The sequence below is a fragment of the Lagenorhynchus albirostris genome, chromosome 2, assembly GCF_949774975.1.
Source record: "Lagenorhynchus albirostris chromosome 2, mLagAlb1.1, whole genome shotgun sequence".
Lineage (NCBI taxonomy): Eukaryota > Metazoa > Chordata > Mammalia > Artiodactyla > Delphinidae > Lagenorhynchus > Lagenorhynchus albirostris.
Genome location: NC_083096.1, coordinates 10137046 through 10154517, shown reverse-complemented (window position 1 = coordinate 10154517; position 17472 = coordinate 10137046).

Genomic DNA, 17472 nt, shown 5'->3' with positions numbered 1-17472 from the left:
GAAAATACAAGAAATGTTTAACAAAGATTTAGAAGAACTAAAAAACAAACAGAGATGAACAACACAAAAACTGAAATGAAAAATACACTAGAAGAAATCAATAACAGAAAAACTGAAGCAAAAGAAAGAATAAGTGAGCTGGAAGACAAAATGGTGAAAATAACTGATGAAGAGCAGAATAAAGAAAAAAGAATGAAAGGAATTGAAGACAATCTCAGAGACCTCTGGTACAACACTAAACACACCAACTTTCAAATTATAGGGGTCCCAGAAGAAGAAGAGAAAAAGAAAGGGTCTGAGAAAATATTTGAAGAGATTATAGTCGAAAACTTCCCTAACATGGGAAAGGAACCAGTCACCCAAGTCCAGGAAGCACACAGAGTCCCATACATGATAAACCCTATGAAAAACACATCAAGACATATATCAAGCAAACTAACAAAAATTAAATTCAAAGAAAAAATATTAAAAGCAGCAAGGGGAAAACAAAGAATAATATACAAAGGAATCCCCATAAGGTTATCAGCTGATTTTTCAGCAGAAACTCTGCAGGCCAGAAGGGAGTGGCAGGATATACTTAAAGTGACAGAAGAGAAAAACCTACAACCAAGATTATCCTACCCAGCAAGGATCTCATTTAGATTGGATGGAAAAGTCAAAAGCTTTTCAGACAAGCAAAAGCTAAGAGAATTCAGCACCACCAAACCAGCTTTACAACAAATGCTAAAGGAACTTCTCTAAGCATGAAACACAAGAGAAGAAAAAGACCCACAAAAACAAACCCAAAACAATTAAGAAAATGGTAATAGGAACATACATATCAATAATAACCTTGAATGTAAATGGATTAAATGCCACAACTAAAAGACACAGACTGGCTGAATGGATACAAAAAAAAGACCCATATATAGGCTGTCTACAAGAGACCCACTTCAGACCTAGGGACACATACAGACCGAAAGTAAAGGGTAGAAAAAAATATTCCATGCAAATGGAAATCAAAAGAAAGCTGGAGTAGCAATACTCGTATCAGATAAAATAGACTTTAAAATAAAGACTGTTACAAGAGATAAGGAGGGACACTACATAATGATCAAAGGATCAATCCAAGAAGAAGATATAAAAATTATAAATATTTATGCACCCAACATAGGAGCACCTCAATACATAAGGCAAATGCTAACAACCATGAAAGGAGAAATCGACAGTAACACAATAATAGTAGGGGACTCTAACACCTCACTTACACCAATGGACAGATCATCCAAACAGAAAATAAATAGGGAAACACAAGCTTTAAATGACACAGTAGACCAGATAGATCTAATTGATATTTATAAAACATTCTACACAAAAGTGGCAGACTACACTTTCTTCTCAAGGGCACATGGAACATTTTCCAGGATAGATCACATCTTGGGTCACAAATTAAGACTTGGAAAATTTAAATCATATCAAGCATCATTTCTGCACAATGCTATGAGACAGGAAATCAATTAAAGAAAAAAAACTGTAAAAAACACAAATACATGGAGGTGCGTTACTAAATAACCAAGAAATCACTGAAGAAATCAAAGAAGAAATAAAAAGAATATATAGAAACAAATGACAACAAAAGCACAATGCCCCCAAACCTATGGAACACAGCAAAAGTAGTTCTAAGAGGGAAGTTTATAGCAATACAATCTCATCTCAGGAAACAAGAAAAATCTCAAATAAACAATCTAACCCTACACTTAAAACAACTAGAGAAAGAAGAACAAAGAGAACCCAAAGTCAGTAGAAGGAAAGAAATCATAAAGATCAGAGCAGAAATAAATGAAACAGAAATGAAGAAAACCGTAGCAAAGATCAATAAAACTAAAAGCTGTTTTTTTGAGAAGATAAACAAAACTGCGAAACTCTTAGCCAGACTCATCAAGAAAAAAAAGGGAGAAGATGCAAATCAATAAAATTAGAAATAAAAAAGGAGAAATCACAACTGACACTGCAGAAATACAAAGGATTATATGAGACTACTACAAACAACTATATGCCAATAAAATGGGCAACCACGAAGAAATGGACAAATTCTTGGAAAGGTACAATTTTCCAAGACTGAACCAGGAAGAGTTAGAAAATATAAACAGACTGATCACAAGTAATGAAATTGAAACCATAGTTAAAAATCCTCCAACAAACAAAAGTCTAGGACCAGATGGCTTCACAGGTGAATTCTATCAAACATTTAAAAAAGAGCTAACACCAACCTTTCTCAAACCCCTCCAAAAAACTGCAGAGGAAGAAACACTCCAAAATTAATTCTACAAAGTCATCATCACGCTGATACCAAAACCAGAAAAAGATACTACAAAAAAAGAAAATTACAGACAAATATCACTGATGAATATAGAAGCAAAAATCCCGAACAAAATACTAGCAAACAGAATCCCACAGCACATTAAAGGGATCATACACTATGATCAAGTGGGATTTATCCCAGAGATAGAAGGAATCTTCAATATATGCAAATCAATCAATGTGATACACCACATTAACAAATTAAGGAATAAAATCCATATGATCATCTCAATAGATGCAGAAGAAGCTTTTGACAAAATTCAACACCCATTTATGATAAAAAACTCTCCAGAAAATGGGCATAGAGGGAAACTACCTCAACATAATAAAGGCCATATGCAACAAACCCACAGAAAGCATCACACTCAATGGTGAAAAACTAAAAGCATTTCCACTAAGATCAGGAACAAGACAAGGATGTTCACTCTTGCCACTCTTATTCAACATAGTTTTGGAAGTTCTAGCCACAGCAAGCAGAGAAGAAAAAGAAGTAAAAGCAATACAAATTGGAAAAGAAGAAGTAAAACTGTCACTGTTTGCCGATAGCATGATACTATACACAGACAATCCTAAAGATGCCACCAGAAAACTACTAGAACTAATCAATGAATTTGGTAAGGTTGCAGGATACAAAATTAATGCACAGAAATCTCTGGCATTCCTATACACCAACAATGAAAAATCAGAAAGAGAAATTAAGGAAACACTCCCATTTACCACTGCAACAAAAAGAATAAAATACCTAGGAATAAACCTGCCTGAGGAGCGAACGACTTGTATTCAGAAGACTATAAAACACTGATAAAAGAAATCAAAGATGACATAAACTGATGGAGAAATATACCATGTTCTTGAATTGGAAGAATCAATATTGTGCAAATGACTATACTACCCAAAGCAATCTACAGATTCAAAGCAATCCCTATCAAACTACCAATGGCATTTTTCACAGAATTAGAACAAAAACATCTTACAACTCGTATGGAAACACAAAAGACCCCAAATAGCCAAAGCAATCCTGAGAAAGAAAAACGGAGTTGGAAGAATCAGGCTCCCCGACATCAAACTATACCACAGCTACAGTCATCAAGACAGTCTGGTACTGGCACAAAAATAGAACTATAGATCAATGGAACAGGGTAGAAAGCCCAGAGATAAACCCACGCACATATGGGCACCTAATTTACGACAAAGGAGACAAGAACATACAATGGAGAAAAGACAGCCTCTTCAATAAGTGGTGCTGGGGAAACTGGACAGCTACATGTAAAAGAATTAAATTAGAACACTACCTAACACCATCCACAAAAATAAACTCCAAATGGATTAAAGACTTAAATGTAAGACCACACACTATAAAACTCTTAGAGGAAAACATAGGAGAAACACTCTTTGACATAACCACAGCAAGATCTTTTATGACCCACCTCCTAGAGTAACGGAAATAAAAACAAATATAAACAAATGGGACTTAATTAAACTTAAAAGCTTTTGCATAGCAAAGGAAACCATAAACAAGGCAAAAAGACAACCCTCAGAATGGGAGAAAATATTTGCAAATGAAACAACAAAGGATTAATCTCCAAAATATACAAACAGCTCATGGAGCTCAATATCAATAAAGCAAACAATCCAGTTAAAAACTGGGCAGAAGACCTAGACATTTCACCAAGGCAGGCATACAGATGGCCAAGAGACACATGAAAAAGATGCTCAACATCACTAATTATTAGAGAAATGCAAATCAAAACTACAGTGACGTATCACATTACACAGGTTAGAATGGCCATTATCAAAAAATCCACAAACAATAAATGCTGGAGAGGGTATGGAGAAAAGGAAACCCTCTTGCACTGTTGGTGGGAATGTAAATTGATACAGCCACTATGGAGAACAGTATGGAGGTTCCTTCAAAAACTAAAAATAAAACTACCGTATGACCCAGCAATCCCACTACGGCATATACCCTGAGAAAACCATAATTCAAAATGAGACATATGTACCACAATGTTCATTGCAGCACTGTTTACAATAGCCAGGACATGGAAGCAACCTAAATGTCCATCGACAGATGAATGGATAAAGATGTGGCATGGGCTTCCCTGGTGGCACAGTGGTTGAGAGTACGCCTGCCGGTGCAGGGGACACGGGTTCGTGCCCCGGTCTGGGAGGATCCCACATGCTGCGGAGAGGCTGGGCCCATGAGCCATGGCCACTGAGCCTGCGCATCCGGAGCCTGTGCTCCGCAACGGGAGAGGCAATAGCTGTGAGAGGCCTGAGTACTGGAAAAAAAAAAAAAAAAAAGATGTGGCACATATATACAATGGAATATTACTCAGCCATAAAAAGAAACGCAACTGTGTTATTTGTAGTGAGGTGGATGGACCTAGAGTCTGTCATACAGCGTGAAGTAAGTCAGAAAGAAAATACCGTGTGCTAACACATATATGGAATGTAAAAACAAAGGTACAGATGAACCTAGTTGCAGGGCAGGAATAAAGAGGTAAACATAGAGAATGGACTTGAGGACATGGGGTGGGAGGGGGAAGCTGGGGTGAAGTGAGAGTAACACTGACCTATATACACTACAGTATGTAAAATAGTTAACTGGTGGGAAGCAGCAGCATAGCACAGGGAGATCGGCTCAGTGCTTTGCGATGACCTAGTGGGGTGGGATAGGGAGGGTGGGAGGGAGGCTCAAGAGGGAGGGGGTATGGGGACACATATACTCATAGGGCTGATTCACTTTGTTGTGCAACAGAAACTAACACAGTATTGTGAAGCAATTATACTCCAATAAAGATCTATTAAAATAAAAATAAAAACAGAATTAAAAAAGAAAAAGAATCTCTATGTTGCAATGTCTCAGTCCCTAAATGTCCCAGTGCCAGAAAATGAAGTGAGTGTGACCCTAATATTTTTTACAATGTATATCAGACTCAGAAGTATCTCTGCCTGGAGCTCCTGACCTTCAGCTCATTTTACCTTCTCAGCCACATCCTAAATGAACCTAGGATGTTACAGCCAAGACACAGTAGCAGAAGACACAGGACTCCTGGGTCAGAGACAAAGGGGTGTATTAATCACAGTATAACAGGCAGCATGAGCTTCATATTCACCCTGTTTCCCCTTGTGCCCTAAGTCTCCTGAAGGCAACACAGAGAAGTCAGGGTAAATGCTAAACCCACAGTGGCCTCTGACACAGCTGATATGCCCAAGCTTAGGAAACCCCCATCTTTTTAATGGGTTTCAAGCTAACCTGTCCTAATTCTGCCCCAGATGGAGACATTATCTTTATTGTACTGGACCGTAAGCAAACCTGCCCTGTGCTATACAAAAATCCTTAAAAAATGTAGTCTGGGACAAAGGCCCTTAGGGCTTCTGCCTATAAAACATACGGGAATTCAAGAGACCCATGGAGTATATCTCCCAGAAACACACCATTATGCCAAAGGGCTTGTGTTTAATCAGAGAGGAACTGTTTATCTCACCAGGTGTACAATGAGCTCAGTCAGGCTGCTCTGCTAATAAGAATGTACAGTTTACGTCAGATCCCTTAGCTGAGCAATTGCTGAAAGAACTAAGCCAGAGTTTATGACATTCCGTAAACATCTCCTCCTACTATGGCAGGGCTAGTGTCAGCCTTTCTCAGATTTCCCTGATACGTCTGAAAACAGGCTGTACTACTGCAGAATTGGGGGGAGGCATTCGTAACAAATATTTAGAATGTCCCACTGTCAGGGTTCCTTAAGCTTTCCTATAGTGGTAGGATGTGGTGCGTCTTACAAGATTATGAGCTAGAAGACCCATATTGTGTTAGACGTACCCTCATATCGTATGTTGGACGAGCAACCACCATCGCTCGCTCATATTAGCAATCAAGCCCCCCCTCTCAGATCATCTATTATTGTAAAAGATGTGGTTTCTCAGTTTTGCCATCCAGTCTCTCACTGCCATTCCATCAAAAGTGAAATACATAGAAACCCCACAGGAAAGTTTCTATCAGCCTATATGCGAGTTTTATCCCCAAAATCCTAATTAAATGAGCACTTCAGTATTTCAACCAACTGCTCCCTATTTTTCTGAGAGAGCTTTCTCAACATATCATTGCCACTCTATTTATGAATACTAGGAAACTTTTTTTTTTTTTAAGCCAGGGGTCTCACTGCTCAATAACAGCAATTTGCTCAAGTGATCCTAAGATGTGGGGTTGGTCTGTCAGTGAGGGTCACAAACTAGGATTGAATGTGCACGGCCCACTCACTTTAAAAGAATTGGGGGGACAGAAAATGAGACAAAAAACAGAGGAGAAAAGACAAGAGAAATAATAATAAAAGTTCTTCCATAAATCCAGCTAGTGTCTGCTTCCACATATTACATTTAAGTTGATCTGTGTATACTGCATATTTTTGTGTATCTCCCGTGGCTTTCTAAATTATTATAAATCTGAAGTTTCATCTCAGTAAGAATATGTTAAGTCACGCTAACTGATGCTGCAATTTCAGATCTGGACTTCTACGGGCCTTGATTTCTGATCACTCCTTGGAGAACAAGCACGTTGCTTTAACGGAACATTTAGGGAAGTACGATACCAAGGATGGTTCAGGGGGAATGGTGTGAACTAGAAAGGAGACAGGTTGAAATGTAATAGGTAGATTCCAAGCATCAGTTAGATGTTGCTTCAATTCCTGAGCAGAATTACACTACTCAGGTAGGATCTATTTGAGTGGAATACATTCCGGGCATTTACAATATCTCATTGTAGATTACTAGGCTAAATTTAGAGTAATATGTTAGAAATACAAAGACTGTTAGAATGCATAAATAGAGAAAAATGAGGCTAACTGTATACCTCAAGATTCTGAAAAAGGGCAAAGATTGGAGCAACCCAAGGTTAAAGGTTAAATCTTGAGGGAATACTGCAGATGCAAGGTTAAGAAGCATGAGGTCAATAAAAGGTTTGAGGTATCTGGAAAACGAAAACAAGCATATAAGACTGGATGAATACTGGAAAACATCTGAAAAGTAAATTACAGGATTTTTAGGGCAGTGAAAATATTTTTCATGATACTATAATGGTAAGCACCTGTCATTATACATTTGTCCAAACCCACAGAATATCACAACACCAAGAATGAACCCTAATGTAAACTATAGACTTTGGGTGACTCTGATGTGTCAATGCAGGTTCATCAGTTGTAACAAATGTACCATCGGGGGGGGGGTTGCTGATAATGGGGGAGGCTGTGCGTGTGTGGGCACAGGGGGCATACGGGAAATCTCTGTACCTTCCCCTCAATTTTGCTGTGAACCTAAAACTGCTCTGAAAAAATAAAATTGTTTTTTACAGTCAATGACTAGGGTTTTAGAAATTATAAAGCCATGAATTTTTCTAGAAAGATAACCTGCTCTAAATGCAAATCACTCCATCTTCTTGGACCTGGAAACTGACAGAGCATCATCCCTTTCATATTCTAGTGGTCAAGCAGTCACAGATCCCAGCTTCAGGGGACAGACATATATCTTGCCTCTCAATGGCAGTGGGTGACAAAGAATTCGTGACCCAGTAAAACTGCCACAGAAAAGTTAATATTTCTGTTTTCTGTTGGATCATCTTCTACATCCTAGTTTAGAAATCAGATAGAGTAGATAACTAATAAGGACCTACTGTACAGCACAGGGAACTCAATACTCTGTAATGGTCTATATGGGAAAAGAATCTAAAAAGGAGTGGATATACGTATAACTGATTCACTTTTCTGTACACCTGAAACTAACACAACATTGTAAATCAACTATACTCCAATAAAAATGCTTAAAAAAGAAATCACATAAAGAGGATATATAGGAGATTCAGTTAGAATGCAGGAACCCAGTTACGAATGTATTGTTATAGTCTATGCAGAGTAGTGATCATGAAAATGGAGCTGGAGAGAAACTGGAGACCACGTGGATATTCAGGAGAAACATCCACAGAAGCTGGTGATGTATTTTACACTGTGGGGGGGGGGTAACTGAGAGATCCAAATCTGGATAGAGTGGGTAAATATGGTGTCTCTCATTAATCTAGACGCACTATACAGGATGAGGCACCACTTGGGGAGAATGAAAAGCTAGAGAATGGGTCAGTAATGAAGATATTTGGTCTGAAGTGGCTTTGGTGAATCTAGATGAAGAGATTAATGGGAAATTGGAAAAAACAGATGTAGAACTCAATAATTCAGTATTGACATTTAGTGTTTAGTTGTAGATAAACTCATGTGAGTAAGATTTCTGATGATGAGGATATAGTATGCAGAAAAAATAAGACTGAGACTAGGAAACTGAAAGCACTACTATTTAAATGTATGACAAGAAAAAAAGAATCCACTGATGGAGACAGAAGAAATGAGGCAAAACAGGAAAGGGATGTCCTGACAGCCAGATTTAGAAGGAGAGACAACTGGCTATATGTAACGAATTTATTAATTTGGCAAGTATAAGGAATTTGGCTAGCACCCTTAAGATTGTCATACCAGGCTCCTTAAGTTGTAAATGGAGGGAGTAAATATCAACAAGTAGTGTAAGAAATGGATCTTATTGTTCCTTCCTTGTTCTGTAAGATTCACTTTTTTTAAAAAAAAATATTTATTTATTTATTTATTTTTGGCCTTGTTGGGTCTTCGTTGCTGCACACGGGCTTTCTCTAGTTGTGGCGAGTGGGGGCTACTCTTCGTTGCGGTGAGTGGGCTTCTCATTGCGGTGGCTTTTCTTGTTGCAGAGCACGGGCTCTAGGCACGCGGGCTTCAGTAGTTGTGGCACGTGGGCTCAGTAGTTGTGGCTCATAGGCTCAGTAGTTGTGGTGCACGGGCTTAGCTGCTCCGCAGCATGTGGGTGCTTCCTGGACCAGGGCTCGAACCTGTGTCCCCTGGATTGGCAGGAGGATTCTTAAGCACTGCGCCACCAGGGAAGCCCAAGATTCACCTTTTCTGCCACCACTTAAACTGGATTAAGAGAACATTTCCTCCCCCTAAGCAATATGCTCCAAGCCTGCAAATAAGATACTTTTCTTAATGTATTCCAGTACAGTTGAGATTTTCTAAGCATTACTAAATTTGGGGGATTAAGAGAAGGTAAATAGGCCCAGCCAACAATAGGCAATTACTTAGTCGGACTTTCACTTTGTGGTGCACAACATGGAGACTTCCCTGCCTAAATCTCTATCTGCTTCTGTTTGGCAGAAAACATATCTATTTCCAATAATAAAAACAATCTTGGGACTTCCCTGGCAGTCCAGTGATTAGGACTCCATGCTTCCACTGTGGGGGACCTGGGTTCAATCCCTGGTCGGGGAACTAAGAGCCCTGCAAGACACATGACTTCAAATGTCTTCTACTGCTGTCTAAGGCTCATCTTCCAGACAAGATTTCCTAAATGAGGATCCCCTAGTGATTGACAGGGATGATCTTTACCTCAGAGTAACTCCAGGAATAAACTTACTCAAAACAGCACTGTCTTCATCTACAGCCAAAGCGCTCAGCTTCAACAGAATCTCTTATAATAAGAAGCATTCTATAAAACTCTGTACATTTATAAAATTAAAGACGATATGACTTACACAAATACCCTTGAAGCTAGTATAATTACATAACTATTATATATGAAATTACAAAGTAGTTTATAATAAAATAATATGTATTTCACTAAATAAATGCTCAGGATGGATTAATTAGAAAATGTAATAAAGTAGCCAGTTGCTGCACCTCAACATAGAATCACCATGAATGTGACAACTACAAATTCAGACTGGTTCAAATGTGTTTATGTGTAACTTATATGCTGTACCACGAGTAATGTTGCTGTTGGTGACCCGATTTTATTAAATGGTGAACAGTTCTTCAAAGTTCTGAACAAAATCAAATATATATCTCCCCCAGAATAATTATTATATTTATATATAAATTATATATATTATTTTTATTTATTTATTAATATATAAAATATTTATTATATATATTTTTATTTTATTATATATACATCATATATAAATTATATATAATTATTATTATATTCTTTGGGAATTCAGTGTATCCTGAAAACATGAAAAATTACTTGTGCTTTATAGGTAAAAACGAGGTTCCAGGTTCATTATCTGAAGAGGGTTTTTGTTTGTTTGTTTGTTTTTCCCACAAACCCCTGCATGTGAATGTCCAGTAGGGTATTACTTAGTTTATAACAACTGTATTCTGTGAAGCATTATCCTGTGCTCTACAATGACCTGGGCACCCTGCCACTCCTGGCCAAAAGTACTCCCTAATCACTGTAATGACAATAATATCTTCTAAATTACCAAAATGCTCTTTAGAGCCTTCTATGATACCATGGAAAATCTATGCCTTACAGCTTCAACCTGTCAGAAACACAATGTCTATTATCACTAGAAACTTGGCCTTAATTCATAGCCTCTAATAGCTGTGTCATAATACAGTCAAATGAGCCTAATATTCATTCAAGAGATGAACAAATACAGTAAATGATGAAAAGTTTTCTTTATTGAGGGCACGGATGATGTTAGCAAGAGTACTTTCAACAGAATAGAGGAAGAAAAAGATTTCAGCAGGTAAAGTCGTTTTTCAAGAGACTAAGTAATTTAAGCCAGTAAGGGTGTATGCAACTCATGCATATTGGTTGGTTGCTCAGGAAAGAGAAAGTTTTTAACATTGTCATATCTGCTGAGTGAGGCAATGTAACGAAATGAAGCAAATTTAAAATAATGATGTAAACATTCCTTGAAAAATGCGTATTGAACACAATTTTAAACTTCATTTTTAAAATTTCTTTTTTTCAAAAAAGAAGAAATTGCTAATATTTCCTCTTCTACCCACCTTAATCTTTCATTCCATTCTTCTGTGCTTTTGTCTGGTTAATATTCCCATACTCTATGTTTGTTTTGCTTTTTGGTCCTAAAAAAAGGTTATCATTAATGTATTATTTATTTAAGCTTTTGGGAAAGAATACTCATTTACAATTTGTCAGATTCATTTAAGATTGCACTTCTCAATTTCAGAGTCATTAACAAGCTTGCCTAATTTAGTACCATCTGCAAAACTGATGAGCAGATTTTCAATTGCTTTGTTCAGGTTATTAATAAGTTTAGAACTCCAGGAATAGATTAATCTTCAGGATTTATTCTTCTGTAACTTGACCCTCTAAGGATAAAACTTTCACAACTCTTCTGAGCTCATCCTCAGTTCAGTTTTCACCTTCATAAGTTGAAAAAGAGAAAAGTAAGATTTCTTAAATAATGCCAATATAATTATGATGAAATGGTAAGTGGTTTGTTCACACTGTTGGGTCTACTTTGATAGAGAGTGGCCTTAAAAGCTAAAAAAAAGAAGAAGACCTCATATAGATATTCACTGCTTGTCTAGTATTATAGGGATAGTGATCGACATTTAACTTGGGTTATGTTGTTTATTTTCCATAATAACCCTATGAGCTAGATATCTTTTACCTCTTTGGTAAGACTTGAAACCAGAACTCAAAGAAACTGAATTCTGAATCCAAATTTCTGCCAAGTATGCTTCTTTAGATACTGCTAAAAAATTTTTAGGTTCTTCAAATCTCTTCTATGTTTTAAAGTTTTGTTAATCTGGAAAAGGAAAGAAATAGAGCAAAAAGGAAAGAAGCTAAAATTAGTAAGTACCTAATGTGTTCCAAGTATTTTAAATAGCTGTTCATTCATTTTTAGTTCCCTCATTCTTTTCTGGGAAACATATCTTCAATGATTATTTTATGTTCAATTTGTGCTTTGCTCTAGCCTTTTCATGGTATTTAGTGTCTAATGAAACGTTGACAAATGAGTTCTTAAAATTTGCTGTTGGAAATGTTATGACAGGATAAGGAGAAGTTCAATATAATATGGTAGCACAGAACAGAGGGCCTAGCTAAACGTAAGGGTCAGGAGACAGGTCCAGGAGGAAAGGGTGTTTAGAAACTGACTTCATACATGAGCTGAAGTCAGTTAAGATGTGAAATATTTATTGTGTTGCTTGGTTGACTAAGCAAACTTTCTCTGTTTGTTATCCAATGGGCATCTCCATGAACATGTTAGCTATTTTCCAGGCCCACTTACAGTGGTGATCTCATGGGTGACCATGAGATCCTGTTCTGGCCAAAGAGCTATTAGATGAAGTTGGGGGCGGGCAGGGTTGCTTTCAGAGAATATATCCCTTTCCCTTGAAAAATAAGCTTCATAGGAAAATCTTTTTCCATACTTTTTTCCAGTGAATGATTATTTTTCTCTCTCTTTTTTGGGAAAGCCTTCTGAAAGTGTTTTAATCTACTTTTTTCTTCTTAACATGGAAATGAGTCTCTAAAGAGATATAGAATAATACAATTTACCCACTGAGGAAATTGGAAATTAAGAGAATGAGAATGTCTTCCCTAATTGTATTTTCCTTTCAATTAATTGTATATTATACAATTGGTGGGAGTATGATGGAGCTATGCACAATCTAGGGAGAGACTGCAAATCCAAGCATTTGTGCCTCTTCCTTTCTGTAAAATAAAGAGCAGTGAGGGGCTTCCCTGGTGGCACAGTGGTTGAGAGTCCGCCTGCCGATGCAGGGGACATGGATTCGTGCCCCGGTCCGGGAGGATCCCACATGCCGCGGAATGGCTGGGCCCGTGAGCCATGGCCGCTGAGCCTGCGCGTCTGGAGCCTGTGCTCCACAACGGGAGAGGCCGCAGCAGTGAGAGGCCAGCGTACCGCAAAAAAAAGAAAAAAAAAAAAAAGAGCAGTGAGAAGGTGAGTGTCTATATGTAATTTCTCTTATGAAAACAGTAACTCTTGGGGGTAGAAGATTATAAATTCAAATTAGCTCTGTTTTGGTACAAAATAAAGTTACTCCCAAGCAACATGCCACAATAAGAAGAAGAGGAAAGCAGTGAAATTAAACTCATTAGATAAATGAAAAAAGCAGGAAGTATCTTATTCTTCTGTGGAGATGGGATAAAAAGTAAATAAAAAGAAATCTGTTATCTGCAAGTTGTGTAAAATGTGTCTATTTGTTTATACCCCAACATTATTTTTACATTCTTATATCTGAACATGTGAATTATTCAAAGAACTTAATAATGCTACTTTCAGTAACATATAGATGTTCACATAAATATTTAATCACTGTACAGACTTTTTACAATAGTTCCTTGTATCTGATTTAAGATTACAGGATAATTTGCAATATATGACAGTCCTTTATTCTCTGTTTTATGAGTTCTGAAAATTTGCTTACCACACAAAGGAATCTGGATTGAATGTAATACAACTCCATTTTTAAAGCTTATACAACTCTCTAAGCCCAATATTGCAGGAAACGTCACAGAATACGTGAAATTGTTACCATTGTTCTAGAATCTATCCAGATCAATGTATTTTGAACTAGAATCATGATAAGGGTCTAGACATGATGGTGAATAATATATCATATGATCAGTTTATGTTTTGGCTTTTGAAACTTCTTTGTACAAACACGCACACATTTTAGACACAAAGAACACATATTGATAACTAACATGTAGAAAAAGTATTAATTACATTTGGTTTGCTTTATAATTTAGTGAGCCATTGCTCAATAATTCATTTAGTTATAAAAGTTCAACAATGAACTAACTGGAATATACTGAACTACACATCCAATTAACTTACTTTAAAAATGATTCCATCTGAGATGTAGGTTTTAACTAAATTTACTGTGATAGTCATTTTGCAATGTATACATATATTAAATCATCACATTGCACACCTTAAGCTTACATATGTCATATGACAGTAATACCTCAATCAAGCTAGAAAAAAAATGTCAATTAAAAAAATTAAATTTTGGTGCTGAGCCATATTTATGCACAATAAAATTTTAACAATTTACAGCAATGCTACTGAACTTCAAATACCCTTTTAAAAAATACAGTGTCTTGTCTTACCACTAAATATAGTAGTTTCACATGTTTTTAGTAGACCTGATTTATTCCAACTTCAGAATAAATAAAACATTTACTTAGACTCCCACCCAAACAATGTCAATTATCTGATAAAAATTCCATGTCATTCCCTAGCAAACTTTTCTTGCCTATTCCTTGAAAGAAAATTGCCATAAAGAAAAAAGAAAAATCAAGAATAGAAACAATTATCCAGCAAGAAAAATTTATAAGAAACAATGAAAGTTTCATTAAAAAAACCAAAAAAATTATATTAGCCTCTACTTAATTATAGTGAATTAGTAAAGCATTCAGTAGGAAGAGATTTAAATTTTCATTTTGATCAAAATTAAGATGGGAATAATTTAAACAAGGAATATCCAGCAACATCTCCCATATATGAGTTATGTTTCCCTCTGATTATTTACTGCTTTAATATTGATCAGTTGGGACACAGGAAAAATACAAAATGGCAGAAAATAAAATAAGAGATTTTCTAGCTTTTTTTAAGTAAAAATTCATTTTTCAGTCAAATTTCCTTACAACAGAAAAGTTAATTACAATTCCAATAAATGGTCAACATTAAATATTTGAACTAACTATCCAAACACTTTTGACTCATTCAGTTTTTTTTTTTTCTCCAGAGCTTAATTCTTCAACAAGCCTTTATAAATATGGCTCTTTTCCATCAAACTTTTGAAGAAAGTTAAGTTCTAGTCTGAATCCCATCAAAAGTCTGGGTTTATGCTTCTTTAGTTTCAAATTAAATTCAAAGTCATATGTTGTATTAGTCATTTATATTCACTGAGGCTTGGGATAAGATTAAAATCAAGTTATGCAGCCTGTTAGACACACCTGAACAGAATACCATGCTGTGTCCTGTGATAAGGATTTCCACTCAGGCATAGAGACCAATCTTTTTTTCTCAAAAGTAATTTGTAATACACTAAAATACAAACACATTGGCATACAATATTCTGAGGTTCTACACAGTTGACCCTTGAACAACACAGGTTTGAACTGCCTGAATCCACTTATATGCAGCTTTTTTTCCAATAGTAAATATTACAGTGGTATACCTGGGGTTGGTTGAACCCACAGATGTGGAACCTCAGATAGGGAGGGCCCGACTACAATTATTTGCAGATTTTCAAATGGGAGGAGGGCTGGCATCCCTAATCCCTCTCCACACCTTCGCCCCCCATGTTGCTCAAGGGTCAACTGTACTGTACAACATACCTGCAAAAATGTTTGCTTGTGAAAATTACCAACAGTTCTATCAAACTCCCCATCTCAGCTATAGAGAAAACAAAATATCTCCTAACAAATTATGACTAAGGAGTTCTAAAATTGTCCCACGTCTAGACGTTCTAGATAAATATCATTATTTATTTATTTATTTATTCATTGAAATACAGATCTAAACACTGAAGAAACATAAAAGGGAATTCCCAGGAGATAACCATGAATGGTTGCTAACACTGCAGTGTGAGAGTGTGGCAGCCCTCTGCATCATGGATCCACTGCAGAAGGCTGAGTTTTAGCACCTGGGCCCATGTAAAGTGAAGGTTGGAAAGGAGACCCCAGAACAAAGGCCAGGATCTTTAAAGGCTAAAACCCCAGTGAAAGAGGAATTCTTAAGACCAGTCCCTTGACCAAAGAAAATGTCAAAATGTTAATTTTTAATGGTGGCTTTTGCAGGAAGAAATATATATATTTGAGATATGAAAGCAGTAGGTTTTTGAAGACCAAATTCTCACTATTCTCATGGTATAGTAAGTCAAAAAAAAAATGTTGACATAAATATCACTCCCAGGATAGACAGTTGAGAAAAGCAAACCCCAAATAAATCTTCCTCTGTTTATGTTCCTGCCATGGCAAGACAGAAGGTACACTTCATCAACAATAAAACTACGACAAGGGGGGAGATCCAGGTAGGAGTAACGGAGCCAAAAATTCAATTGGCTACATATGCCAAAGGCAACACAGGCTAGAAAAAAGTGTGTTCTTAAACAGTGAAAGCACAATTACAAAACTATGTTTAAAAAGCCAACATACTTAATAGTGAGACATTAGAAGCATTTTTCTTTTTCTTTTTTTTTTTTTTGCCATACGCGGGCCTCTCACTGCCGTGGCCTCTCCTGTTGCGGAGCACAGGCTCCGGACACGCAGGCTCATCGGCCATGGCTCACGGGCCTAGCCGCTCTGGGGCATGTGGGATCTTCCCGGACCGGGGCATGAACCCGTGTTCCCTGCATCGGTAGGCGGACTCTCAACCACTGCACCACCAGGGAAGCCCAGAAGCATTTTTCTTAAAAATCAAGAATGATAACAGTATACATTAATCATTTCTTCAATGTTAACAAGTTACTAAATTATACATATTACACAATACCATATGTTTCATTTTCATATATGAAACTATAAAATATATAACATTGATAATATGCATGTAGCAAAACTATAACACTATGAATGGGATTGCTTTATCCCAAGTTCAGCAGAGTGCTTATCTCTGGAGGAGAAGGACATAAAGGGTAAGATTTAGCTGTATTTACTGAATTTATTTTATTTTTTAAAGAGAGATCTGATATAAATAGGGCAAAATGTAACTACTTCTTACATTTTTATGGTGTTCACATGGGTGTCCATTACATAATTTTTAAATTTCCTAGAAGTTGGAATAGTTTAAAAATTGAGGTGTTAACTAACATTACCGTGGTAATCGTGTTACAATATATGTGTATCCAATCATCATATAGTATACCTTAAATTTACAATATGTTACATGTCAATAAAATCTTAAAACTGGAAAAAATGATAAAAAATTCTAAGGTAATTTTTGTTTACTTAATTTTTACAAAATCTCTAAAGTAATTTTTGTTTACTTCAGATTTTACAGTTATTAAAATTATAATTTTAACTCTGAAGACTAAATTTTTAGTGTCTTCTAAAAACATGAAGACTAACAGCAGAATAGGTAAGAAAAGCACTTTCAACATTGGGAATCATTTTGCTAAATTATACCTGTGATTTAAAATATTTACTCTGGGGCTTCCCTGGTGGCGCAGTGGTTGAGAGTCCGCCTGCTGATGCAGGGTACACGGGTTCGTGCCCCGGTCCTGGAGGATCCCACATGCCGCGGAGCGGCTGGGCCCGTGAGCCATGGCCGCT